Source organism: Argiope bruennichi, chromosome X2 (assembly GCF_947563725.1).
Source record: "Argiope bruennichi chromosome X2, qqArgBrue1.1, whole genome shotgun sequence".
Classification (NCBI taxonomy): domain Eukaryota; kingdom Metazoa; phylum Arthropoda; class Arachnida; order Araneae; family Araneidae; genus Argiope; species Argiope bruennichi.
In genome coordinates this window covers 26,462,580-26,489,895 of record NC_079163.1, presented here as the reverse complement: position 1 = coordinate 26,489,895, position 27,316 = coordinate 26,462,580, and the positions used below count along the sequence as shown (strand labels likewise).

General features: G+C 28.0%; 1 protein-coding gene across 4 annotated transcripts in view; it reads right to left on the bottom strand.

Moving 5' to 3' along the window:
- Positions 1-21,663, bottom strand: part of LOC129961054 (uncharacterized) — a 49,746-nt gene extending 28,083 nt beyond the window's left edge. For 2 of the 4 annotated variants that reach the window (XM_056074860.1, XM_056074857.1), the window contains exons 1-2: positions 21,530-21,663; positions 7,935-8,048 (exon numbers count right to left, since the gene is read on the bottom strand). The gene's annotated coding sequence lies outside the window, so the exon portion shown is untranslated. Of the gene's footprint in view, positions 1-7,934; positions 8,049-9,734; positions 10,584-18,216; positions 18,372-21,529 lie in introns of those variants that run through there. The other 2 variants (XM_056074858.1, XM_056074859.1) reach the window with 2 other exon arrangements.
- Positions 21,664-27,316: the final 5,653 nt, after the last annotated feature.

Sequence of the window (27,316 nt, the reverse complement as noted above, 5' to 3'; positions counted from 1 at the left end):
TCTCAGAAAATAATAAATTCTTGCAAAATAATAATCAACAGCACTTAAGACTTCAAATTTTGAAGGATCCGAAACTATATAAGTAAGAGTTCTCATGTAGATCTGTTTCAAATGTTTTCAACGTTAATTTTTTTAATTTCTGCAAACTGTTCTAGAAATTTTGAATATATACATGTCTTTTAATTACTTAAATATAGACATTTTAATCTATTAGGACAAAAAATTAAGCTAAAATTTGCTTTGAAATAAAAATTAAACTAACGATAATTTAGATTTCACTTGAAAATATTTTTTTCTTGATAAACCAAAAGCGAAAGCAGTGACTATGTTGTTAAAGGAATAGTTTCCCATGCTCATGACGCTATATGCACATTAGGGCGGAACATAAAAATCAACTTTTGATTTTTAATTCGTAATAGTGCGTAAAAGTTGCCTTTTGGTGTAGACAAGATTAAAAATATGAAAAATATTGGAGTACGTTTTGAGGTGCCGCTAGGACGTTAAAGTTTAATAAAAACACACTTTTTGGAACTTTTTCAAAGATTTTTGCGTGTCTCGATTAAGAAATTAAAAAAGAAAATTAAATACGCGTTATAATATGATTTGAAATATAAAAATAGTTTTACTATTGCATTGGTATGACATCCAGGACACTGAGTCACCGTTTGAGCGGATGATATTGAGAGGAGGCAGAGATTTGTCTGCGTGTGATGGCAAGCTCAGAGCTGGTGTCAGATCAGCAACTTTGCCGAGTTCAATTGAGTAGACGCCTCCTCTCTGTCTATTGTGCAACTGATTTGTTAGTTTGTGTACTTGTGTCCTTTGTTGTGAGTAAAAATGGCTCAAACTAAATCAGTGAAGACAAGACAAATGTTGGAATGCCTATTTTTGTGAAATTTATTGATTTGCTTGGAGTTGAACTGCTTACTTACGAATCTGATATGAAGTGCTACTGTTATATTAGGCGTAACCTCAATATTGCTTCAGAGAAGGATCCTTCTGTAAGTGAAATATGTAACACTCTGAGAGTCTTTGGAAACGAGTTTTAATAAAAGATGGCGGGAGGAGGGGTTCAGTTACGTCATTTCTAAGCTATGCGATCATGTAGATGTAATCCTTTGCATCGAAGTTTAACTTTGGAACTTTAAACTTCCTGACTCCGCCTCTACATTCTGTTCTTGCTTTTAAAACACGTCGTAAATCAAGTTCCCTTTGAATTTTACGTTCACAGGGGTGTTTGTGGGACCCCAAAAAATCCCCTGAAACTTTTACGGACTTACTACCGACATTTTGGAGTTTCGAGAAGGGGGGGGGGAGAAATGAAAAATTACAATTATGAAGTATTGAATGACCTAATTATAAAAGTTCAATGAATTACTTTTTTTGCAAAATTAAGACCGTTGAACCCAGGTCACGTGATCGCACATCTGGTCGAACGAAGTCTCTCCCTTTTTTTTCTGCCGCGCCTACTTGCCGAAAAGAATCCAGAAGAGAATGTCCGAGAACCTCGGAAATGAGTCATAACTCGCAATAAGGAAAGAACAAAAAAAGTTTTTTCCCCCTTTTCACGCATTATCACTGCCTTTGGAGAAAGAAAGGAAAAGTTTTCACCACACACACTGACCTTGCGTTTTCTGCTTTCAAAGCAAACAAAATTACCCAGATCAAAATAAATAATTCATTATCATTCCTACTTCCTTTTGAACGACGATCCCCGGAATTTCCGGGTATCGAAGTTCAAAATCCCCGGAATTCCGGGGTTTCCCCGGAGCACAAACACCCCTGCGTTCATCACTTAGCATGAACAAAAGGATATTTTCAGGAAAAACAAAATAGTCATTTCTTTGAATAATCGGATCTATAACGCTCTTGAGATCCTCATAGAGTTACCTTGAATATGAGAAGGTTAAACAGATGTTTGGAATCATAAGCATATGAAGGTTTTAACTTAATATTAAACCATACAAGCACATACCTTTTCACAATGTACTCAGCCAGAGTCTTAAGATATATTTGAAGGATCTGGTTGGTTTGCCTTTTTTTGCAAATAACACGGTTTTTCTTCAGGGTTGTAATTGTCGCCAGTAACCGCTTGTGGTAGCTAACTAGGTAACAAGATTAGCTATAACCATTTAGGTAATATTGATATTATATTTAAATGGTAATATTATATTTATACGCAAGGCATCTGAAGCTGAGTCAATAGTATAATGGACCCGGTTATCCACTTTTCCCGGCTTCCTTGTCACACGCAAACAGTGGAAAAAGCTGTGATACTGGAGACCGAATCGGCTCAAAATGTCTATGGTTTAATAGCAAGATAAGGATGCATTAATGCAAAAATTGATTCACCTGCGAATATGCCAAAAGTTAATAGGAAAAAAGACAGTTGAATGTGGCAATGAAGTAGAAGCAAACATTTGCAGGTGTAATATTGTAATATTTGTAATCATTAAGGATACAGAAGCAAGAAACACAAAATTTGACATTAAAAAATATTTTATTACTATTATTGCATTTTGTAATTAATAATTTATTCTAACTGTAAAGCTTATATATGTTTTTGAAACCATCTTTTGAAGCATTATACGTACAAAAAATTCATAGAAAAAATATTTCCTCGAAATTTATAATTTTTCATTTTTTTTACAAACTTTCAGCTTTTTACGGCACTTCCAAGATGCTGTAGTTTTTCAACGAAATTTTAAAACATTCTTTTTGAATCTAACAGGCAACTTCTCCCCACCATTACCAAACTAAAATCTAAACAAATTTTTTAAAGGGCCCTTTTAAAATTTGTCAATTTTTTCCGAACTTTAAGCTTGATGCGGCACCTCAAGATGTTGTATTGCAACCAACTTTTTAAAACTTCTTTTTTAACTTAAAAGTTAGACTTTCCCCACTATTACCAAACTAAAAAAAAAAAAAAAAAAAAAAAAAAAAAGGCTATTTTTGTATTTTTCTTCCACTCGGATGCACATTATCTTTCTTGAAACGTAGTTTTTTAAAGCACTTAAAAGTCATTCAGTAGTGATAAGAACAATGATTGCGTCTTTTGAAAGAGTTTACAATATATATACATATGTAATGAAATTTTAAAATCTAATTTAAATCTTGGTTAATTTTATAATCTTCATTTGAAATCAGCCCATATAAACTTCATTCTAAAATGTTCTCTTATTTCACGATCCCATTCCCACTTTTTATATAATTAATTCTACATGCGCTCAAGAAAACTGATGGTCTCAGCATTTTCGCACGCACCGAGGGAAAGGATAAAAATCCCTAATACTTACAACATTCTTTTAAAGATACTTAACTTTCCCTTTCGTAAGACTACATGTGTCAAAGAAAATTCCTATCAAAATCTCATTGTAAAATCACTGAAAGGAAACATTTTGGTCTCTTTTGCACCTGTATTGCATTGTAAACGGACTTCTGTTTTATCATTGCTTCTTGTACATAAAATGTTAAAATATGTGCGTGCATACACCACTAGCCAATACTTGAAACATGATAATTAATATCTTTTTAAGGCAAAGTTATTCAGACAAGCCTAATAATTTCAATATTTTTTGCAAAATAATAAGCACTCAGTCTAAAATAAATAAGACAGGTACTATATTAATAATTTAAAAAAAGTCTATTGGTTCAGAAAATGTTAACCATCACAGAAAGCCGTTCAAATCTAAAATATAATATCTAATTTTATTCTAAGCAGGAAAAGATATCTGGCCTACATTTTATTTGGTGCTAGTTCATTTACTTTTATATTAAAAAACGTCATCTCATGTATGCAATCAGTGTGTAAATGCAATATCTATACATGTTACATCAAAACGCTTAATTCTCAGATACAAGGAGCTAAGGTTTAATTCTCATGTAATGTACTAGCAAATTATTATCTATAATAATTTTCTTCAAAGTGTTCCCAATAATCTTATAGTAATTTTCAATTTCTTCTAAATTTATGCACAGTCAAACTAGAAAAAAAGCATACAATTTTATAATTATTTTATATTTTTCCTCTCAGTTTCTTGTTGAAAATAGATTCAAATAAATTGGAACATTATTGTAATCTCAATTCCATCAAATATTTAAGTTATAAAATATGACTTATTTCACAGCTATATCAATGTGGTTTCTGAAATCATTTTTTCAAGGAAGTACAACATTGTTGCATTCTAGAATAATTGTTCAGATATCATTTTCATGTCTTAACAAAAGAATGATATGTCTTTACGCTGCTTGAAAGCAAGTAGCCAAATATGTTATATCCTCAGAGAGGAAATTTATTAATTTCATTCAAATGCCTTAAACACAAGGTTGTGCAATATTTTTTTTTAAAGATTTTGTTTCAAAGTTCATCAGATTGGACCTCAAATAATTGCTTGAAATTTGATGGTCAAATCAAGAGGACTAATATATCTCCTAAAAAGCAGTTATAATAATTACGAGTCATCATGAATTGGAATAAGCTAAAGCAAAAACATAATAAAGGGATATTAATGGCATCAAAATCTTGGTTGAAACAGAACAAAAACTGTGTTTTTGTATCATCAAAAACAAGAGCGAAAAAAAAAAAAACTATACAGTTCATAAAATTTCAAATGCATTCAAACTTTACATGCTGACATAAATATGAAAATCGGACAATATTTTGCATTATCAAGTTTTAAAAAAATTGGTGATATAATTTAAGGGACAACTTTCTTTAATTAGACTGATGACATAATTTTTATAGGTTCTAATTTATTCTACTTGAAAGAGCATTTCTGGAAAAGTTTATTCCATTTTAAAAACAAATAAATTTAAAATAAATCTATTGCTTTTGCTTTACTGAAATTAGTTTTTAGCTACTTTCCAATTAAAATAATGGTTAGGTGATTGAAATACAGAAAGCTTCCCTTATTTCTACTCTTTTAAAAATATTCTTTTTAAAGGAAATGACAACAAACTATTTTTCTTCTTAAGGTAACCAATAGAATTGTAAAGGGCATGAAACCTTATCAAATGATAATTGTGTGGAATGTTCTTATATTCGATGTGCTCATCACTCTATTTTTCAACCAATTAAATTAGATTTTTGTCAGTTTATATAGCTTTCAAATGAAACCTGGATTTAAAACAAAATCTTATGCTATTCTATCTCAAAAATTCAGTATTCAATCTAACACATTGTCTTCGAATTCTATAAGTGAAAATGTCTTCTTTAGACATCCATTTTCTTTCATTCTTTGTGACTTTTTCATAAAATCTACATTACTTATCAGATATAATACGATATCTTATGGTATAACAGCAGTATTGATTACGTGAATAGAATTTATAAGATTTAAAAAATATTTTTTTTAAATATTAATTATAAATTAGTGTTAAAAAAAAAAATTTCGGTCTAAGTAATGCATTGTGTAAAAAATGCAGAATAATGCCAGAAATCTAATACTAGCTGCTTAAAATACATATAACATCAATAATACATGGTTCTTCATAATATAAGGAATTATATTTAAAAAAAAAAAAAAAATTGAGTTTATTTTGCCTCATAATGCTATCAATTTAAATATCGAAATGTAAGACATTCTACATAATTGATGTTCTGGCTGTCAATTGCTTTTTTTATTTATTTATTTTGAACTAATGCGGAGGGGATGAAATCTTCATTAATTTAAAAGTAATATTTATCCGAACTCCATATTTGAAGTAATCCACTTATACAAAATATTTTTAGTTCAATTTTCTTTTGCATTATCAATTTGTTTAATTAAGATTATTTAATTCCTTCTAAGAAGATGCATTGGAAGTTATTGGGATTAATATTTCATCAACATTTACCACATTTCTCTAAAATATGATGAAAATAAAATATAATAAAATGCGTAAATTGTGAAACATTGATAAAAAAATAGACAAAAAAGTAATCTTGTAATTCCTAATTTATTTTGTTTTTCATTAAACAAAAAATACATAATTTGACTATCATACATTTATAATGATAATACAATATTATATATATATATATATATATATATATATATGAGCTAAAACATTTTTAAAAAATCTAAATAATCTATATCAATAAAAAAATAAAGAGGAAAAATATATTTAAAAACTTTTTCCCTAAAGAAATTTGAAATTTTTTATATTTTGAAATTTTTTATATCTTATGCATAAAAATACTTTTTTTAAAAAGCTGGCTTTTGGCAATCATAATACAATGCAAAAGAAAATTGCAATTTTTGTTTGAATTTAGAGTTTTCTTTTACTGATAACTATTTCATGTCCATAGTCTTCCACCGTCTCTGTTCTTGGTTCCAATAGAATGACATAAAAACTGCACATCAATCACTGTTGTGGGCATTGGCACCCTAAAGAGAACATAATCATGGGTGGTGAGAAATTCTCATCACCCTTACATTTGAGTCATGTGCGTAAAAGCACCTGAATGAGGCCTCTATTGATTGAGGTGTTTTAGGACAAATCTGGGCTCATAGGGTTAATGAGTTGGCAGCCCATCAGCGAGACCTTCAAGAACGAGTTGTGTATTAAGCCTAACTGTCCACTACAATTTAATTTTTTATGAAAATAATTGACTAAATTTCATTTTCTGAATCACTTTTTTTTTTTGTGAAAAATCAATAAAGCTTACTATATTGGGCTGAATAAAATGTTCATTGAGTTCAGAGCAAAGATAATCAAAATTATTAATGCCTAAACAACAGTTTATATAATGAGTTAATGTTGACCATTTTAGAAAATTGACGATATTTTTAATTTCCCCAAAATCAGATCTCTACAAATTTTATCAAAGCATTCCTACCATAAGTCCATTTCCATCCCATTTTCGAGAGAAAAAAGAATTATGGAGGTTTATCTCTGTACTTGGAGTGTGGGCATTGGTAAACTATCAAAAATTTTTTAGTGTGTGTTAGAAATAATTACTTTTTTAAAAAGTAAGATTTGGTAAGGAAATAAGAGAAAATTTTAGATTAAAGAAATATGAAACTAATTTAAAATAAAAAAACCCAGGAAATTAAGATTAAAATTAAATTAAGAGTATCATTACACACATATACATTTTAGCACAGTAATATAAAAATATTTAAGAGGAAAAAAATGTAATTCCTGAAACGCACAGAAGCATTTTTTTTAAATGTCACATTTGAATATATTTTGGAAGTACTAGTGAAATAGTGATTAGTGTTTTCAGTGTCTCACAACTCATGAAAAACAAAATTATGACATTTTATTCTTTTATTTTAAATAAAATGCACTACATTTTCTCAGAATGTTAGAATGCTTCTTTTGAAACTTTATCCCTTATATTTATAAAAATTTCCTAGTTAAGTGAAGCAATAAATTAACCTTATGTTTGCATTAGATTCTTCTACTTTAATACAGTTTTGATAGAATTTTCCCTTCTTTTAATTTTAAAATATAACTATCGAGTTTTGCAATTTTCATAATATATGTATTAATTTCTGAAAAATCTATTTTTCTAGTTATTTTATTATATACGAATATCAATATTTTATCGTATGGTAGGGGAACTGCATAAGGGTGAATCAGTATTGTAAAGAATCCTAGAGATTTTAGTAAAATAAATTTTTTATGCTGTCAACTGCTGTCTAAAATTGTTTCCCATATTAATTTAAGCTTATCAGTTAATTTCTAAATTTTATTCAAGATTTCAAATGCTGTGTTTATTTGTATCTCAATTCTGATCAAACATTAAATTTTCCACTGTACCATCTTCTCAAATCATTCTATCAAAGTAACTCATAAAAGAAATATATCATTTGATGTTTGAATTGTTTACTTTTGTATAATAGAAAAGCAGTCTTAAAATGAATAACAGCTGAACAAATTGTAAAATTGAATTACAGCACAAACTACATGTAAATTAAAAAAATCTTAAAATCAATAATGCTTACTCTTCTTGTGTACAGCAGATCACTCCGCCACCACTAAACGTAGCAGTATCGACAGGAAATAATGCTTACTCTCATGGGAAGTGAAAAGTACTTAACTGGGCACCCATACTGCACCTAAAAAGTTTAAAAATTTGTTTAATCAGGCCTTTCTCAAAATATATAATGTCATACTGACAGTAGAATTTCTCTAAATTGCAACTACTTTAAAAATTTTATGGTTAATAAAAATTATTTACTTTTACAAAAAAAGACATAAAAAAATAAATCATCTTTAACTTAAAAGAATTGAATGTCACAAATAATATTTTAGACAGGGGTTTGAACTGGTATACAAAGAAAAATTCTTTCCATACATATATCCTCATATGTTTTAGTAAATGTCATTTTATTTATTCCTGCTGAAGTGCAGTTTAGTAATATGTTGTACATAAATGCATAATATATGTATAAATTGATATTTTGAGAAAGTTGCATGCCCTTGAATTATTGTGTATCAAAATAAAAGTTTTCTGCCCAGGAATTTCAATTTTTACAAGGAAGAGTGGGTAATCCATACTAAAGAATAATTCTAATTATTACGGTAGTACAGCTTCGGGAAAAAAATTGAAATTTGGCGACGTACCTTAAACATTACTTAACCCACAATTTTTTTAAATTCCATTATTAAAAGTATGTATCTGGGTATTTACATCGTTTTCATGCTCATCAGTTATGCAACACCATATGTTTTGAAACAACTAAAATTTATTAATTTTAACTTAGGAATTAAGTAATATTTACCCATTTAATCTTACTTAATTTTGAGGTTAAGAAACAACTGAATGAAGTTATTTAGAGATGAAGAAAGTTTTTACAAATAAACAAATATGAAATTCAATTCAAATAAAATATTCTACAAGAAAAACAAATCCTTAATCAGCAAAAATATACTACTTCAAACAGTTTTATTATAGAAAATTTCGATAATAGATCATAAAAATATGATTCTGCCAATTGTTTCCAATTGTATTTTTTAGAAATATACAACTAATTGCAATAATATATAAATGCCCTCATACTTGTAATGAAATAATCAAAATTCTATCTGAATCTCTCTGTAATCGTTAAAACTAACAATAAGAGAAATCCAAAAAAATCAATTTTATAAAAGCATAACGATTTTTTCCGGCAACTTAAGAATTCAACATATTGCAGCCGGGAGATTGTAATCACAAAACAAACGCCGAAAGATTGAAACTGTAATCTTATTTAGAGGTAAATTTTAATAAATAAATTCATATTATAATAAAAACTAAAATTATATAAAACTAACCAATCTTCAACATTGGTGTAATATCAAATTGACGAGCACGCGAAAAAACGGAATTTTATGGCTGCATATTCAAAAACGGGAAAAATGGCTCCCGCATGGGAATCATTAAAAAAAAGAGAAATGATTTTTAGTTAACGAATAGTGAAATTAAAAACAAAACAATGTACATGATTTCAAATGCCTTAGGCTAAACATAGCATTTGAAATATAATGAAAATAACTTTCTTTTATTATTTTTAAAGACTTCTAGTAAGTCTTCTCTCAATCATATACGCGATAATATTAAATAATTTAATCTGTTACGAATTACTACAATATTATAAGAGAAACGTCTACTGATACTCACTTATAGAACCAAAGGGAGCAATTTGAAAGATTTTCAATTTATATTCCGAATTTCTAAGCGCTTCTCTCGGTAAATTCCTTTAATTACCTCTAAACTTTGTAGTAATTTATTAACTATTATTATAAATATATTTTATACTTACATTTATTTCTAAGTAGAAGTTAGTCAAATCCTAGCAATAACGGTCATCACATATGGAAGACGCTGTAAACTGCAGGTTTGCCATTATCACACGAAACGAGAAAATATGACAGAGGATTCTCGAATGTATGGGTTGCTACATTGGCATGGTTTATCTATTTCTGGATTGTGAACAATTTTAAAAATTCAAAGAAAAACTCTTTGGCTGGAAAATTGACGAGAAAGACGTGGAAATCATTTTGTTTTGCAAACAATAAATTAATGATATAGTCCACCTCAGTATTGTTGGCGCTCGACGGTTGAGTCGAAAACATCGAATTACTAGGAAATGGGGAGGGCCATAAAAGGAAGCCGCAAATAAAGGTTTCCATAGTTGGCGCATTAGCGGGGGGATTTGTCTCAAGCATTCAGTTAATTTTTTTTTCAGCTTCTATGATACGATATTTGTGAAAATAAAAAGTCGTGGCGAATGAAATAATACTACAGTTATATGGCTGAATCAATCATTTATCTTATGATTTAATTAATTAATTATCATATGATTAAGTTAATTCAGCATTACTATAATCAATCAAGATAGCTGGTATTTGCATATGCAGTTTCAGACTTTATATAGATTCCCAGGAACTTAGTGACAGAAGGGGATGAGGGGTGACACCCCCCCCCTAGATTTGGCTTCAATATTTGGTAATATTTGAAAGGAACTCGAACGTGATATTTTATTCTGCAATATCGATGACATCTAGATAAATACGATTACATTGTTAAGAGAAAACAGTAAAATACTCGAGTATTCCGTGAAATACTCAACTAATTCCTCCCGAAAAGTAATTCAAAGTTTAAAAAAAATGTGTTGCAACTTTATTGAAATAATTTAATCGAAAGAAAAAGCTGCTGCTTCTCTGATTTTTAGAAAAATCTTTATTGCCTTATATAATAAAATTCAATATTATTTAATCAAGTTTTACATTAGCCAGATGAAATTTCATGTTATTATGCATTAGCTTTCAAACCAAATCATTTTTTCAGAGATATTTTTGTCTTAATTCTATCAAAAACAAAGAATTTCTAATTTGAATATTAACAATCTATAATATTTAAGCATCATAAGAACCGTCAATAGAGAAAGTTATATATACTGAAAAACCAGGATGCAAATCATGCAAAAAAAAAAAAAGCTGATGAATGTTCAATTTTACGGTACGGTGTTCTAGTCGAAACACCGGTCGCTTCTGCAGCTCTTTTGATCCGTTGACAAAGTGGGATACTTAATTCGTTTTATATAAAAATACCTCAAAAATACCTTTCAAAATACCTCAAAACATTCATCATTATTTTTCTTTCTTTGGAAACAATGCCATTCCCAGGCATTATGGCACTGATATTTAGATGGATTTAGATTAGAAATATAAGAAGTCGGAAAAGCACCAATAAACGCAAGGCACTCGCAAAGCCAATCGTAAACAAATAATGACGCTTCACGAAGGAAACTTCTTTCGCCAACGCATGATTATAGCAACCTTGGCTCGTCTTGTTTCCAACCCGTTTTGAAGTGGACTCGTCTGAAGTCGAACGCCAACAATCGTGAGGTGAACTATACTAGGCTTAATACGAAATTATCAGAAATTTCAGTCCTAACTTTTTCAATGTCAAAGAGATAGAGAGAGAGAGGGGAAAAAAAAAAGGGCAAAATTCAAGAACAGAATTATATTTTTGTAAGTAAATAATAAAATTAAAAAAACCTTTATGCTGACTTACTATTTCAAATTCTTGTGTAATTAGACATTCATGTCATCTGGGAAATTATTTTACATTAGTGCTTCTGTTTCAAAGAATTCATCATGTTTTGAAGATATGTGAAATTTTAATCCTATCTAAAAATTATTGAGAATACATTTCCAAATTAAAAATATTTGATTATATGAGAATAATCAAAAAATTATAATAATTTTTAAAGTATTATAGCATAAATAAGTATGTTAATTAGCTAACTTAAAAATACATAGACATAAAATGTTTTTTCTTGTTGTTCTTGTTTCAACAAGAAAATCTTTATTATTTCTTTAAATTTACTTTTGATGAAAAGAATGCTTGAGACATATGCTTACTCTTTTGTCTCTTAAAAGTTTATTTACATACATATTATGAACTAAAAAATAATGTTTGCATAAAAGTTCTCCATTCAGAAGAAAAATGAAAATAAATACAAAAATTAGTAATAAATTTCCTTTGGGTTTACAGTGGTGCAAAATGTTGGGCACTTTAAAAATTTTTTATGCTTTCTACCTTTGTGTGCTTTTAGAAAATGTTTTGTTTTATAAAATGCAAAGTCTTGTATATCATATTAAAGAGAATTTATTACCGATTTAAATACAAAAACAAATATTTGCAATGCAAAAAAGTTGAGCACCAATAATTATCGAGATGCATTAAATGCTAATGACTGCATTGAGTTACCAATATTCAGTAGGGTAGCTTTTCCTTTTTATTACAGCTTCTTATCGATCATTCATTGACCTGACAAGAGTTTTAAGCTCATCCTTCGTTATTACATGATGCTAGGAAACAATTATGGTCTCAATTAACTCTCTTGTATTCAACAGACGCCTCATTTGTACAAGAGTTTTCAAATGGTGCCATAAGTTCTCAATAGGATTGAGGTCAGGACTGTTTCCTGGTCAATTAAATGCTATTTGAATTCCAACAGTTCACTGCTCTTTGTACTAAACCACTCTCGATATTTTTGCTATGTGCCAAAGAGCTGATTCCTGCTAAAAACTAAATGATGCGTTACTGGGAAAGCGATGACTGATAGAAGGTATAAGTTTTCGCTCTAGAATAGTGTCAATGTATTTTCTTAAATTTAGTGTCCCCCCAATAACATGAAAGCAAACTATACTGTCTGCTGCTGTGCATTACCACATCAGAACACTAACCAAGTTGTTCATAATTGCCTGAATGCAGTCAGGATGTAGCTATTTGCCTATTCTACGTCTTGCATATTTTCGCTTATCACTAACTAATAAGAATATCTTTGTTTATTTACTCCATATATCTTGTGACCACTGATCATTTTTCCAATTAATATGTTCCTTTAACCACTGTAATCTTTTTATGCGCTGTTGTAAATTGAAGCAAGGCATTTTTCGAGGAATTCTACCTCTTAGTCCAACAACAAATAATCTTCTCCTGATTATTCTTGAACTGACAGAAATGCCAGCATCATTTAATTGACTTCTGAAGTCACTTATGACATTCTTCTATCTTGGAGACAATTTTTTATTCTTCTGTCATCGACAGATGTTTTTCGACTCCTGATATTGTAAACAAAATTTTCGGACTCCAGATGTAGTCACTGAATCACCCATCTCTCTTGCAATTTCAAAGTAGAAAAGACCACATTGTTGTAACACAATAATTTTAATTCTCTGTATAGGTGTCCAATCTATTCTTTTATTTGCTTTCATTGATTTTTAACTAAATATTAGAAATATTTACAAAAATTCCTATTAAATATTAAAAATTTTAAGAAAATTTCTTACTTGTAAATTCATTACATAAAAACAGTCTTCCTTATACAGAACAAAGCACAATAATGACTTGTTCCAACTTTAAACATGATGTCAGCTTCTGCTGTCAGTTATTAAAATTTGATTGGTTCCCAGAACAAGAACAAAGATTGGCCAGGAAAGTTAGAAATTACAATCCACTTCATCACTGTGTTTGTTTTTCAGATTAAAATAAGTGTAACTTTTTTGTATTACAAATATTTCAATTTTGCTTTTTGTACTGAAATCAGCAATAAATTATCTTAAATATGACATGTAAAAGTTTGCATTTTGTGAAACATAACATTTTCTATAAGCATACAAAGTTAGAAAATCTTTTGATTTTCAAAATTGACCAAAATTTTGGCATCCACTGTATATATTTGACTTAAAGTAACTTTCAACATTATTTTTCCTTCCTAAAAAATATAAAAACGTGCCATTAAATTTCCACTTGGGTTCAAAGCTCAATGTTAAAAATTTCTTTGGAATAAAAATGAGTATATATTTAGTCAAAATATTTTGCTACATATGAATCTGATTTCAAAACATCCCTTTCATTTAAAAACACCTTATAAATGATGAGGCATTTAAGCAACAAAATTTTATGTTACTTCAGAAATTATTTTTTTATTCTTCTAGTAACCATATATGTGTTATTGTGTTTCTCAGCAAATTTTTCTAATTCAGACCAAACTGATGCTTGTGGATTGAAGGAAAAAGCTATTCCATTTCACAATTGCATAATAGCATCAACTTTATATATTTTGGATTACTGTCTTGGTGAAAAATAAAATTTGTTATTTTGACTACAAGGGCATAACAGCCTGTGATGTTACATATTCCATTTTTACACTTCACAATTGTATAATTTCATCTTTATATATTTTGGTTTGCTGCCTAGTTGAAAAATGAAATTTGATATTTTGACTTCCAGGGTATAACTATCTGTAATGTTCTATATTACATTTTTTTGATGATTCAAGTCAATAAAATTTAATCTTAAACTCATCTTGTGTTGCATTCCATTTCACATTTTTCTTTAGTAATGTAAAAATGTCATTTTATCCAATATGCCATTAATGAAAATTAAACTAACCTCTCAATTTGTAGACATACATGGACTAAGGCTCTAAGTGTTTGAGAACTAAATTAATCTTCCATACAAAGCTTAAAATATTACTTCTAACAAAATTAATTTTTCTTTCCTCACTGATTATGATTTTATACTAGTGGTTTAAAAATATGTTTTTTTATATAAAAAAAGCAATTATTTTTTATCTCAATTAATTTAAAAAATGAAGGTGATTTTTGTAGGGGCAGCTAACATAATATTATAATTAGCTTCTCTAATCATCCTTCTAATTGTGTCTGTAAAAACACTCCTTGTTGCTTCAGATGTTGATGTAGCAATTCCAGAAGAACTAATTTTAGGATTTTTTTTTTAATGTTTAATACTGAACTCTGCAATCGTTGAACTGAAAAATTCCTTTTCTTCCTGCCACTGATTTAGTTAATAATCCAACATTTCCATAGTTTTGAATGATATTTTAAATGCATTTATGACTGACTACATTAAATTTCCTTACAATTCTACTACTTTCTTCAGACATTGAAATTAAACTTCCCGAGTACCAGCACTTGTTTCAGAACTAGAGCTCAATTTGAAACTTATACGAAAAAAAAAAAAAAAAAAAAACTTATTTCCAATGCATATCAAATAATAGTGCATTAAGCATCAAATTTATCATACTGGTTCATTTAAAAAATACTTGTGAGCAAATTGAAGTTCTCATATTTACATCAAGTATATAATTTTATAACTTCAACATAAAAATTTAGCCAATTAAATCATCACTGTTTTTCAGAATTTTGTTTCCTTGCTCAATGCATTCTTTAATGATTATTTTCAAATTTCAAAGAATATTGAAAGTAAAATTAATACATTTTATGTCACTTTAGATGCTTAATGAAGAATATGAATTGTTTGCTCTCAATTCTGATAACTATTAAATATAAATCTGCTTCTTTGAAGAACAGCAAAATCTTACAAACAATATTTTTCTTTTTGTCCACTCATAATTTTTCCATAACTGTTTTTACTTTTTTTTTAAATCATGCAAACTTATCTAAATAATATTGCAAGAAGCATTTTGTTGTTTTAATTAGTATGCTTTATTGAATGCTTCTGTTATAGATGAATACAATTCTGTAGAATGAAAAGGAATAATTTAAAATGTTTTGCAACCTACCGTTGTGCAAAAATTTATAATTAGTTCAGCTTTATTTAATTATTATTTTATTATTGCTTAATATTAGACAATAAATATTTCACTAAGCACCTCTCCAATAATTACATAAGCTGGGCTGTTAAACAAATTTTACAAAAATCTGAAGAAATTTCATAAATTAAATGCAGTGTTGCTGCATTTAGCTTTATTAAAAAATGTCTTGTACTTTTAAAATGTTATTCTCAAATTTCATTAAAATTAATTTTTTTAATTTCTGCATTATTAAACAAAAAAAAAGTTTATTAAAGTATTATTCTGTTATTATTTTTGCTATCACAATAGTTCCTGATAGCTGAGTCATTTTCATACATTTAATTCTAGAAAAATTAGGTGTCGAAACCATATCCTTCTTCCTTCTAAACAGTAATTGTAAAATCCTGAAGAAAATGCATCCTATAGTTAGTATCCTTAATACAATTTTAAAATTTAAAAAAAATTATATACATTTACAATAGTTAACTATAGAGTGATGGAAATATATTTTTTATTTTAGAAATAAATTTTTTTTATCATTTTTTTTCCAGTTTCTTATGTTTTTGTTTTTAGAACTATAATCAAAGCATAAAATCTTCCATTTGACTGAAAATAAATTCCACAAATTCACATATACAAAATACAATTTAAATTTCCTGTTCTATTCAGTATTTTACAGCACTTTTGCTCACAAATTTATCTTATTAACATGTATAGTGGTTATATACTTTCGATTTGGCAAGAATCTGGGAATGAAGAAACTGAAAACAAACTGCATTTTATCCCCGACAGTTGGAATGTGGCCTGCTGCTTCGGTTTGATGGACTGACGTAAAATTAACTAGACTACGAATTGGTCACACCCGCCTAACTCGCAAACATCTTTTGTTTGGCGAGAAGATACCAATGTGCTCGGATTGTAATGTTAATCTTACAGTTTTACATATTTTAATTGAATGCCCCAAATTTAATCTTTATCGTATGCATTTCTTTAATTCATCATCATTGGATTTGCATGAACTGATTGGAGAACAGCTTCACTGTAATATTTTTGACTTTTTAAGAGCTACTAACTTTATTCGTTTTATATAAATATCATTGTTTATTAAAAAAAACATTTGTTTTAACCATAGACTTTTCTTATTTAAGGTTTCGTACCTTTTTATAAATGCTTTTAACAAAATGTTTTTATCAATTTTTAGCCTGGAGGAAACATAATTTTTAATCATATGGTAATATATTCATACCATGTGTCTTGGCGCAGCATAGCCAATTCTGGCTCTTGTGCCATAAAAATATAAACCTCCACCTCCACCCGTTCTATTCAGAAAAGCCACAAATTGATATTTTGAGAAAAGTTGTAAGTGCTTCAATTAATATTTATCAGTAGTCATAATTTTTCATTATTATGAAAAGGCAAAGTGAGTCAACCAAACTAAAGAATAATTCTAATTATGAAAACCATGCAACTATGGAAAGAAATTAATTTCATGCAACAGAATTCATATTATTGAATACCATTCAAAATTAATAAAAGATTTTTAATTTCATGATTAAAAGTAAGTATTTGGTTATTTACATCCTTTTCATGCTCATCTGTTATGGGACACCATATGTTTTGAAATAACTAAAATTTATTAATTTCAACTTAGGGATTAAGTAACATTTATTCATTTAATCTTAATTTTGAGGTTAAGAAACACAACTGAATGAAGTTATTTAGAGATGAAGAAAGTGTTTAAAAATAAACAAAAATGAAATTCAATTCAAATAAAATATTCATCAAGGAAAAAAAAAATCCTTAATCAGCAAAAATATACTATTTCAAATATATATATTTTTTATAGAAAATCTCGATAATAGATCATAAAAATATGATTCTGCCAATTGTTTCTTATTGTATTTTTTAGAAATATACAACAAATTGCATAATATATAAATGCCCTCATGCTTGCAATGGGATAATCATAATTCTATCCGAATCTCTCTGTAATCGTTAAAACTGACAATAAGAGAAATCCATAAAAATCAATTTTATAAATGCCTAACGCTTTTTTCCGGCAACTTAAGAAGAATTCAACCTATAGCAGCCGGGAGATTGTAATCACAAAACAAACGCCGAAAGCGGGAAACTGTAATCTTATTTGGTGGTAAATTTTATTAATTAAATTCGTAATATAATAAAAACTAATATTAATAATAAAATTATATAAAACTAACCAATCTTAAACATTCGTGTAATATCAAATTGACGAGCACGCGAAAAAACTGAATTTGACGGCTGCATGTTCAAAAACGGGAAAAATGGCTCCCGCAAGGGAATCATTAAAAGAGGGAGAAATGATATTTAGTTAACGAATTGTGAAATTAAAAACAAAACAATGTACATGATTTCAAATGCCTTAGGCTAAACATAGCATTTGAAATATAATGAAAATAATCTTAAATTATATTAAATAATTATAATAATAAATAATTTAATCTGTTACGAATTACTATAATATTATAAGAGAAGCTCCTATTGATACTCACTCTTACAGAACCGAAGTGAGCAATTTGAAAGATTTTCAATTTATATTCCGAATTTCTAAGCGCTTCTCTCGCTAAATCACTTTAATTACCTCTAAACTTTGTGCTAATTTACTATTATAGCAAATATATTTTATACTTACATTTATTTCAAAGTAGTAGTTAGACAAACCTAGCATCACATATGGAGGACGCTATAAACTCCAGGTTTGCCATTATCGCACGAATCGAACCAATATGACAGAAGACCATCCAATTTATGGGGTGCTACATTGGCATGGTTTATCTATTTCTGGATTGTGAACAACTTTAAAAATTCAAAGAAAAACTCTTTGGCTGGGAAATTGACGAGAAAGACGTGGAAATCTTTTTGTTTTGCAAACAATAAATTAACGTTACTAGGCTTAATACGAAATCATCAGAAATTGCAGTCCTAACTTTTTCAATGTCAAAGAGATAGAGAGAGAGAGGGGGGAAAAAAAAGGGCAAAATTCAAGAACAGAATTATATTTTTGCAAGTAAATAATAAAATAAAATAAATACCTTTATGCTGACTTACTATTTCAAATTCTTGTGTAATTAGACATTCATGTCATCTGGGAAATTATTTTACATTAGTGCTTCTGTTTCAAAGAATTCATCATGTTTTGAAAATATGAGAAATTTTAATCCTATCTAAAAATTATTGAAAATACATTTCCAAATTAAAAATATTTGTTCATCTGAGAGTTTTTTTAAAGCAGTAATTTAATTAAGCTGTAATTTTTAAAGCATTATAGCATAAATAAGTATGTTAATTAGCTAACTTAAAAATACATAGACATAAAATGTTTTTTCTTGTTGTTCTTGTTTCAACAAGAAAATCTTTATTATTTCTTTAAATTTACTTTTGATGAAAAGAATGCTTCAGATGTATACTCACTCTTTTGTTCCTTAAAATTTTAGTTACATACATATTATGAACTAAGAAATAATATTTGTATTAAAGTTCTCCATTTAGAAGAAGAAAAAAAATGAGAAAAAATATTATCATTATTATTTCCTGTGGATTTATCTGTTTGACTTAAAGTGGCTTTCAATATTATTTTTAGTTCCTTAAAAATATAAAAATGTGATATTAAATTCCTACTTGGGTTCAAATTGCTTATTCATTCCTACTTGGGCTTATGCTTAAAAATTTCTTTGGAATAAAACTAAGTACACATTTAGTCAAAATATTTTGCTCCAAATGCTTCTGATTTTAACATCCCTTTCATTTTAGAACAGCTTCTAAATGATGAGGCTTTTAAACAATAAAAGTGTATGTGACTCCTGAAGTTTTTTTTTTTTTTTTTTTTTTTTTTACCCTATTCTTCTTATAACTGTATATGTGTTAATGTGTTTCTTTGCAAATTTTTCTAATTCAGATCAAACTGATGCTTGTGGAATGAAGGAAAATGCTATTACATTTTACAATTGTATAATAGTATCTACTTTATATATTTTGGATTATTGTCTTGGTGAAAAATAAAATTTGTTATTTTGATTTCCAAGGCATAACAGCCTGTGATGTTATATTATCCATTTTTACATTTCACAATTGTATAATTTCATCTTCTTTATATATTTTGGTTTGCTGTCTAGTTGAAAAATGAAATTTGATATTTTGACTTCCAGGTCATAAAAACGTGTGATGTTTTATGTTACCATTTTTTTTTTTTTTTTTTTTGATGATTCAAGTCAATAAAATTTAATCTTAAACTCATCTTGTGTTGCATTCCATTTCACATTTTTCTTTAGTACACTCAAAAATGTCATTCTATCCATTATGCCATGAAGAAAAATTATATAAGGCTAGTAATCATCTGTTTGGCCTTTTTTTCCGTTTTCTTACTTCTGTGTGTGCAGCGCTGCGTTTTCTTGTATATAATCGTGCCTGCCACTCGGAATAGAATAAAACGAAATTAAAAATACCAAGTCTCTTCACTGTTTTGAACCTGCATTCTACTTCAATCAAAATATGTTACATATATATATTCATTCTTTGAAAACTAAGCCAACTGGTTTCGAAAATAATGTTTTCTTTTTTACATCAGTAGCCGAGTGTAATGATTTAAATTATGTTTACTTTTTTATTTTGTTTTTGAGCATTAATTAAAAGTGAGTATTTTTCTTCTTTAAGTAAACATTTTATTTCTTTTCTTTACCCCAAAACATCTTTTAATTTTACATTACATGTTCAAATACTTTTATCATTATCTCATGCAGATAAAAAAAAAATCTTTTTATAATAAAAGCAGATTATAAAAGTGACCCAGGTCTTTTTTTTTTTCCTTGAATATTCTTAATATTTATTTTTGCATAAAAAATGAAAAAGATATTGATTAAAACTGTTAAATTATTTTGAAATAATTTAGAAAGAAAAAAAAACAACGCTAGCTCAGAATCGAACCCAGGTTTCCTGAATGCTACGCCAGTGCCCTAACCACGACACCACTGGAGCGCCCGTTCGGGTAACCCATTATTAGTATATAAGCTAATTTGAAGGTTTTAAGGTTGACTATTGAGTCTTAATATTTTCATTAATAAACATTCTAAATGTATACTATCATCATACAAAATCTCATTCCGAACTCAATTTTAAACCTCGTGCCTTCTCCTTGTTAATATCAGTTTTAAATATTTCGCTTCTGGTTTATAGTGTTGGCGGTAACTTTGCTTCTAACTACCGCAGAAACAAAATTAAATCATTTTTGGAATCTTAAATGTGTTGATTTAATACAAAATAATAAGGAAATTCGAAATTTTTACGAAAACTGTGATTTTAGGGTATGTGCATATCGCAAGTTATTAATAAAGTTAATATTCAGACAAAATTTTTATCTGTAAAGATAGCATTTCTTTCTTTAATAATTTATCTTTAGAAACTAGAATTAAAATTTATAAAAACATGCAATTACTGCTAGCACATTTATGAAATTTTACTATATAACATTTTTAATAAAACGTTTTAGTTTCACGATTTCATTCACAATGATGATTTAATATCTTTTACGATATAATACGATTCGAGTATTTATGATAAAAAAAACATATTGGAAATAATAAGGAACTTTATTTGCACTAAAATAAATACACAATTATTAATCGTTCAATAGTGTTTTTTTACCATTACCGATACCAATTACCAATAGTGTTTTTATGTAAACACTTGTATTGGCGAGAAAAAATCACGCCAAGCTTGCATCCAAGCACTTGCAACACATTCGAGATTAAAATAAAGCAAGTAACAAAATATAATGCAGTTACATCAGTTTAAATGAAGCTTAATAACAAATTATATAAATTTAATACAATAACTAAACCAAACTATGAAATATTATTTAGTTTTAACACCAAAATCACTGAGTGATGGAGGTTACGAAATTTTAAATTGACTTAAAATAGATACAAACAGAATATGTTTATTGTACATACCTGTGAAATGATACAGAACTATCCTTAGAAGATTTTTCTTTGCATCCAATTGCACAGCAATAGTTAACCATGGTTTAAATAAGTTTTAAAAACCTACAGTTAAAAGCGAGAAAAAAATCTGCCATTGAAATATAATGGGGAATGGAGAATGCGGTTACAGTGAACACAAATTCTGTCCCGAAGTCACGTGATTTTATCTTGTCCTACACCAAAGTAAGATTGCACTCCCTCTTTTAGTATCTCAGCTCTATGGACAAAACGCTCTTTATTGCTTCAGATGCTAATTTCTATCAGAACTCATTTTAGGATTTTTTAAATATTTAATACTGTTCTCTGTAATCGTTGAACTGAGTTATTAAACCAGAACTTCTATAATTTTGATTGATATTTTGTATGCATTTGTGACTACATTGAATTTCTTTACAATTCTACTACTTTCTTCAGACATTCAAATTAAACTTCCTGAGTGCTAGCACTTCTTTCAGACCTAGAGCTCAATTTAAAACTTATACAAAAAAAAGGGAGGGGGAACTTATTCCTAATCCATATCAAATAATAGTGCATTACAGCATCAAATTTATCATACTGGTTCATTTAAAAAATACTTGTGGCCAAATTGAAGTTCTCATCAAGCATAAAATTTTCTGACTTCAACATAAAAAAGTAGCCAATTAAATTATTATTGTTTTCCATGATTTTGTTTCCTTGCTTAACCCATTCTTTAATAAGTATTTTCAAATTTCTAAAAGTATGGAAAATAAAATTAATTCATTTTATGTCACTTTAGATGCTTAATGAAGAATGGTTTGCTCTCAATTCTGATAACTATTAAATATAAATCTGCTTCTTTCAAGAACAGAACAAGAATAAGATATTCCATTTATTTAAATCACAAAAAGTATAAATATCACTATTCAATCTGTGATACTATTACAAATTTTTCAAATGAGATCTTAAAAAAACATAATTTATACTGTACTGTCATTAAGCTGCCATGTAATTTTGTGCAACAATTACCAGCTATCGAAAACTCATATTTCTGTATTGTATTTTGGTTTGTTGATTTTTTTTTAATTTATCGCTATTTCTAATTTTTGTTCAAGAGACAATTCCTTTTCTCTATTGACATTAGTGTCATAATCTTTGATAACTGTACCGAATTCCGAATTCTTATGCGTGATATAATTTTTCCAAGTATTTACCTCTAAATCCCTCATCTTCAAATAAATCGATTTCTCGTCGGATGGTTTTGGATATCGCTGCTTTCTGTATTGTATTTTGGTTTGTTTATTTTTTTTTAATTTAACGCTAGTTCTAATTTTTGTTCAAGAGACAATTCCTTTTCTCTATTGACATTAGTGTCATAATCTTTGATAACTGTACCGAATTCTTCTGAATGTTGATAGGTTTGTGGGTATAAAATTTTAAGAAAATTTGCTATAAACTTGATCAGATTTCAATTAGTTAGTCTCTTTTCTTCTTTTTCATTTTCATTTTTAAAATCCTTATAATTATGTAAATACAGTATGACATTTTCTATTTCGGCATGCCTTTATTATGTGCGATTTTTCATTGTAATATATAATTCTTCAGATAGTGATGTGTGCTGTTCTTTCATTGGCTGCAACATGAAATTTATTGTTGCCTTAGCTTTTAATAAATTAGAATCACTCCGATACAATGCCTCAACATCCAATTTTATTGGAAGTAGAGCTGATACATTTCTGTATATTAAGTCGAAGTCACTATCCCAAAAGTTAATTTGTAGGTTTAAGTCGATTATTGCTTTTTGGATTGGATTTCTCAATTTCAAAATTCGTTCTATCATTAGGAGTAAACTGTTCCAACGTGTTTTAGAATCTAATATTAACATATATTCTGTTTTGTTTTCAGAGTATATATTTTTTGCAATATGGCATTTTTTGTAGGGGAATGTTTAAATATCTTAACAATTTTTCGAACTTTATAAATTATAGGAAGCATTTCTTGATGGGTTAATATTTCATCCTCATTAGCAATATCTTCTTCAAGAATCACATTGTCATTATCTTCATTGTCAATATCACTCTCACTCTCTTCAAAGTCGGAATCCGAAGTTTATATAATGTTTATGTCCGTTATATTAAACAAAAATTGCTCTGAAATATTTTACTGTGCATTAGTACCTTTTTCCTTCTGAATTACTAATTATCTGTAATGTTCACGTCTCATAAAACCGCGAGTCTTCATTGTTAAATATAAACATCTCCTCCTTTCATCTTTCCTCTCACCCCTATTATGTCGAATTAAACCCATCCTAACGCATGCGCAAAAGTGCGGAGGGCTTTACAACCCGTTGTCAAACAGTATTTTATCACTTCTCATGATTGTACTATGCAACTTTGTATTCACAGTCTAATTAATTTCGTCCGTTAGGGAGACATAAAAACAAAAACGTGTATTATTTTGCTATGTTGGCGATCCCTGAACATATAGTGGAGACAATTTAAAAAACGTCTTGTAAATACCGAAAAAACGGTATTTTAACTTGTGAATGCCGGTATTACAAAACTGTACAAATGGCTCAAAATACCGGTATTCAGTATCCTGGTATACCGGTATTGCAATCCCTAATTATAGATGAATACATTTCTGTATAATGAAAAGGAATAATTTAAAATGTTTTGCAGCCTAGTGGGTGGAAAAATTTATGATTAGTTCCTTTTATTAGTTCAGCTTTATTTAATGATTATTTTATTAATGCTTAATATTAGACAATAAATATTTCACTAAGCACCTCTCCAACAATTACATAAGCTAGCTGGGCTGTTAAACAAATTTTATAAAAATCTGAAGAAATTTCATAAATTAAAATGCAGTGCTACTACATTTAATTTTATTAAAAATTCTCTCCCATACTTTTAAAATTTTATTTTCAGATTTCCTTAAAATTAACTCTTTTAATTTTATGAATTTCTGTATTATTAAACAAAAAATAGTTTATTAAATTATTATTCTGTTCTTATTTTTGGTATCGTAATAAAACTTGATAGCCGAATTATTTTCATAAATTTAACTCTAGAAAAATGAGTTGTCGAACCCACAACCTGAAGAAAATGCATTCTATAGTAGTATCCTTAATACAATTTTAAAGTAAAAAAAAGATATATATATTTACAATAGCTGACTATAAATTAATGGAAATATATTTTTTATTTTAGGAATATATTTTTTAATTAACTTTTTTTCAGTTTGTTACGTTTTTGTTTTTAGGACTATAATCAAAGAATAAAATCTTCCATTTTACTGAAAATAAATTCCACAAATTCACATATACCAAATATAATTTATATTTCACGTTCTATTCAGAAAAGCCACAAATTGATATTTTGAGAAAAGTTTTAAGTCATTGAATTATTGTGTATCAGTAGTCATAATTTTTCATCATTTATGAACAAGGCAAAGTGAGTCAACTATACTAAAAAATCATTCTAATTACGAAAACAATACAGTTATGGAAAAAAATTAATGTCATGCAATAGAATTAAAATAATTGAATACCATTCAAGATTAATGAATTTTTTAAATTTCCTTATTAAAAGTAAGTATCTGATTATTTACATCCTATTCATGCTCATCTGTTAAGGAACACCATATGTTTTGAAACAACTAAAATTTATTAATTTTAACTTGGAGATTAAGTAACATTTATTCATTTAATCTTAATTTTGAGGTTCAGGAAACAGAACTGAATGAAGTTATTTGGAGATGAAGAGTTTTTAAAAATAAACAGAAATACAATTCTGTTCAAATAAAAAATATCCTTTATCAGCAAAAATATACTATTTCAAAAAGTTTTTTATAGAAAATGATAATAGATCATAAAAATATCATTCTGCCAACTGTTCCTTATTGTATTTTTAGAAATATACAAAGCATTTCAATTATATAATAATGGCATTATGCTTGTAATGGAATAATCAAAATTCTTTTCGAATCCTTTGTAATCGTTAAAATTAACAATAGCAGAAATCCAAAATAATCAATTGTATGAAAGCATAACATTTTTTCCCAACATGTTAGAAAGTATTTAACTTATTGCAGGCGGGAGATTGTAATCACAATTCCAGAAAGAGCAAACGCCGAAAGCAGAAAACTGTAGTCTCATTTGGCGGTAAATTTTATTAAATAAATTCATAATATAATATACACTATAAATAATAATAAAATTATATAAAATTAACCAATCTTTAACATTTGTGTAATAACAAATTGACGAGCACGCGAAAAAACTGAATTTGACGGCTGCATGTTCAATAACGGGAAAAATCGCTCCCGCATGGGAATCATTAAAAAAAGAGAAATGATTTTTAGTTAATGAATTATGAAATTAAAAACAAAACAATGTACATGATTTCAAATGCCTTAGCCCAAACTCAGCATTTGAAATATAATGAAAATAATCATTCTTTTATCATTTCTCAGAATTAAAAAACTGGGAGGGGAGGGGAGGGGGAATTTTACCTGAAGTAGGAGCCAACTGTAAATTCTAGATATCGATCTTGTAATTGTCCATATAACAGCTGTAACAGTTGATGGACTTCACGAATGCTGCATGGATGCCAGTTGTTGAAAACTATCTGCACTCTTGTTTTTGAAATGCTAAGCTCTGCACGGAGACTGTTCATGTTCCAACATAAGAGTAACTTGAAATCTTAACTATAATGTCAATTTCTATATCGTTTAGATAACCTCTCACCTTTCCCATTGCTGTCCATCCCGTAGTTTGTTATCACTAAACCTTTTTGTAAATGTACGTCCAAGAAGGATGCCGGGAATTTGGGATATGTTCATTTTCTGCATAATGCGTTCAAAAAATATCATATTAAGGTAATAAATGTTATCCTGTAAATATTTTTCTTAAAATTATATTCTTTTACATATGCAGTATCATTAACTGATATAAAAAATTAATTTGTTTCTTCTACAAAACTAAATGAAAGTACTAGATTAAGCTAATCAAAACTTATTTATCATCTATTTTTTATGCGAATTTGATTGAAGAATATAATTTTTTAAGTGCTAGCTATTTGAAATTAATTTTCAGAAACTGGTGATGTTATGCATTATTCATTGCTCTGAAATGCATCTCTTTTAGAATAAAATTTATTCTCTTAATTTCCAGCATTGGTTTTTTATCTGAACACCAATTAAAATGAAATTATATCCGTATATAGCAAAGAATGAAAGAAGTAACTTGATAAAGCTCACATTAAAGTTTAGCAAGTATTTTATAACAATGCGTTTCTTTGTTCTTATATATATATATATATATATATATATATATATATAGTACTTACACATTCATCGTGATTTTTTGTAAATTTTTATCTTTTATTCAAAATTGGAGTGAGTATCAAAGGATAGGCTCTTTTAATTATTAAAGCAGAAAGAGAGAGCCGGCACTCATTAAAAATTGAAATTTCAAAATAAATATAAGTAAATAACAAATGACATAAAATGCACCTGAACAGAATTCCAAATTTCACGTCCACTGAAAAAACGCGATTAAAATTTATAAAGAAATTTTGGGCTCTAAATTTCAGATAATTATTTAAAGAAATATGAAATATCACATTATTCATAATGTTAAAATACTAAAAAATAAAAAAAATCACGTAGGAATATCAAGGATACATAATTTAACGTAGATTGATTTATGTATTATTAGTTTTTGCGTAGTTATCGATAGAAATTTCATCTAAAATATGCATATTTTCCTTCATCCTACAAATTTGGAGTTATAAT